Genomic DNA, 3,197 nt, shown 5'->3' with positions numbered 1-3,197 from the left:
TTCCTGCTGCACCTGATGCTGGACGCCCATGCTCTGTCATCCCAGTTGCAAAGCCCTACCTAGTGCAGTGCACCTGGGGGGAACCTACTAAACACCTGAGGCTAAATTCTGCCTGCACAGCTGGGGACTCAGAGCGAATGGAACCCATCCCTGCTCTCCAGGAGTCTACCATCCAGGAGGCAGGCTCTGGTAAAGAGTAAAGTAGTAACTAACAGAGAGCAGACTGTGAGACTGGCCGAAAGAGAGCCATAGATAAAGCAAAGTGGGATTTAGAGACTTGAGAGAACATGTCCATTGGGGGAATCAGAGAAAGTTCATGGAGGAAGTGCCATTTGAAATGAGCCTTAAATGATATGGGTGGAATGGCAGGAGGTTGGGGCAGCAGTTCAGGGGCTGCTGTGGAGGAAGGACCTTGGAGTCTTCTCCATCTGCTCTCACTGATGATCTATCTCATTCAGCCCCATGTCTTTAAAGACCATCTATGGGCTCATGACTCCCAAACGTATAGCCCCATCTCTGACCTTTCCACTAAGATCCAGACTCGTGTACCCAACTGCCTAGGTGATGTGTCCACCTGGAAACCTACTAAAAATCTCAAACTGAATGTGTCTAAAAGAGAATGCTTGATGCCTGCCCGCCGCTTCAACCCAAATCTGTTCTTGTCCTTCCTCATCTCAGGAACTGACACCACATCTTCTGCGTCGCTGGGGCCAGGGAATTAGACATGCTTCCTCTTCTATCCCTCATCCCATGTCCAGTCCCTCAGCAGGTCCTGCCAGTTGTATCTTGAGGCACGTCCAGGAGCTGACCACTTCTCACCTCCTCCACTGCCAGCACCCGGTCCAGCCACTGCTGTCTTTCCTCCTGTAGGACTTCAGGAGCTGCCTGCTGGTCTGCTGGCTTTTAGTCTTAATCACCAATAGACCCTTTTCCAGCCACCAGCCAGAATGATTCTTTTTTTTTAAATTTATTTATTTTATTGATTTTTGGCTGCGTTGGGTCTTCATTGCTGCACGTGGGCTTTCTCTAGTTGCGGTGAGCGGGGGCTACTCTTCGTCGCGGTGCGTGGGCTTCAGTAGTTGTGGCGCGCAGGCTTAGTTGCTCCGCGGCATGTGGGATCTTCCCGGACCAGAGCTCGAACCTGTGCCCCCTGCATTGGCAGGCGGATTCTTAACCACTGTGCCAGCAGGGAAGTCCCCAGAATGATTCTTAAAACACAAATCCAAGCCCACCTTGGCTCAACAGCATCTTCTCTCCTGGAGTAAAAGCCAAAGACCTAAGAAAGGCCCTAGTCTCCATGGGGTCAGGCCCCCAATCTTTAGACCTCGCCTCCTCCTTTCTCCCTCTCACTCACTCTTCCACACATGCTCTACCTCATGGCCTTTGCATCTGCTGCTTGCTCTGCCTTGGGTGCTCTTCCCCCGACCTCCACTAAGCCAGCCCCTTCATCCAGGCCTCTGCTCAAATGCCCCCTCCTCAGGGAGGCCTTTCCCCACCACCCAATCTGACAGAACTCCCTGCTGTCACTCTTCCTTTCCTGTGCTTTGTTTTCCATCATTGCCCTTGTCACTGCTGACATCATATTACATACGTATTTGTCTGTCTCCCTTGATTAGAATGTAAGATCCAGGAAGCCAGGAGCCTTTCTGTCATCCAATTCTCTGTATCCCCAAGGCTTAGAACAAAGCCTGGCACACGATAGACACTCAATAAATATTTGTTGAATTAATGAAGGAACAAATACAAAAGGTGATGGAATATTAGTAAACGAGTCAGCCAAGCATACATGAAACGGCTGTCTCTGCCAAGAGACGTAGGACATACTAGGAGAGACCCGTCCTTGTGGTCAGTGCCCACTACCAGCTGGGGCTCAAGGCAAAGCCTGCATGCACTGGGCACTCAAAGTGATGACTGGTACGTGACATCTTCATCAGCACTGGGTCCTGTTTGGGGCGGAAGGGCCTGAATCCCAAGTCCATGAGACTGCAAGTATCTGCATTTCCAGCAAGAGAGAATGATGGTAGACAGATGTACTCTCTGTCTAGTCCAGGGTCTGTCTCTGGCAGCCATGGGAAGGACCTTTCTGTGGGAGGACATGGCTGCCTGTGAAGCTAGTTTTTTTTGTTGTTGTTGCGGTGCGTGGGCCTCTCACTGTTGTGGCCTCTCCCGTTGCGGAGCACAGGCTCTGGACGCGCAGGCTCAGCGGCCATGGCTCACGGGCCCAGCTGCTCCGCGGCATGTGGGATCTTCCCGGACCGGGGCACGAACCCGTGTCCCCTGCATCGGCAGGCGGACTCTCAACCACTGCGCCACCAGGGAAGCCCTAGTTTGTTCTTTTATTCATTCAATGAAATATTGGTGAGCCTGCTTTGTTCAAGGCCCCGCACGAACTGTTGGGAGCAGTTGGGAAAAAGACACATGTGGTCCCCGCTTTCAGGGAGCTCAGACTGGAGGGGGTGGAGTAACCAGGAAGGGCACGTAGCCAGCTTGGAGCAGGGTCACTTCTCAAAGGAAATGACATCACCTCATGTGAGACTCAAAGGTCCAGGAGGGACTGGACAGCAAAGAGGTGCAGTGAAGGTGGACGAGCGTTCTGCGGGAGAAGAGGACATGTGGGAAGAGCTCTGGGAGGAGAGGGAACATGGCGTGAGGAAGACGGAATGAAGTTCATGTGGCTGGGGCTTGAGTGCCAAGTGGGGAGACAGTCAAGAGGTGACACCGCACTGGGGAAAACTGCAACTGAACACTTGATTTAAAGCACCTGAGCCTCCGTGACATCGTCCTCGGTGGCGCTGCCGTCATTGAGGTCCCCCAAGCCTCTGTTTCTGGCACTCCCTCTGTGCCTTGTGGGGCAGGCTGAATGCCACTAGAAAAGCCACTTTGAAAGTGAGTGGGAGTCTGTGGCTGGCCGCAGGCGCTCAGAAGCTCTGAGCTTGAGGTGTGTCTCTTGCCAAGTGGTGGAATCCTGGGGTCTGTCAGGTTGTGCTGGGGGTGACTCCTGTAGAGGTGGCTTTGGCTAGAAAACTGGCAAGCTCGTCAAGTGGCCTGTTGCTTAACGCAGAGCTGTTTCCTCCTACAGGGGTGAGGTTCTGTTGAGGTTTTGACAGCACCTGCTGAGTGGTTTTTTTCCCTCCTTTCCTCTGCTCCTCTCTTCTTCCTCCTCCTCTTCTTTCTCTTCCTTTTTTTTTTTTTTTTTT

At 52.6% G+C, this 3,197-nt stretch overlaps 1 protein-coding gene across 1 annotated transcript in view; it reads left to right on the top strand.

Annotated features, from left to right (window-relative positions):
- The window catches only part of IL6R (interleukin 6 receptor), a 47,670-nt gene that overhangs the window by 37,921 nt on the left and 6,552 nt on the right, over positions 1-3,197 (top strand). The gene's annotated exons all lie outside the window — the stretch shown is intronic.

The sequence above is a fragment of the Lipotes vexillifer genome, unplaced genomic scaffold (genome assembly GCF_000442215.2).
Source record: "Lipotes vexillifer unplaced genomic scaffold, Lipotes_vexillifer_v1.1 scaffold238, whole genome shotgun sequence".
Classification (NCBI taxonomy): domain Eukaryota; kingdom Metazoa; phylum Chordata; class Mammalia; order Artiodactyla; family Lipotidae; genus Lipotes; species Lipotes vexillifer.
The sequence above is the reverse complement of the archived record's forward strand: the minus strand, read 5'-3'. Positions and strand labels throughout refer to the sequence as shown.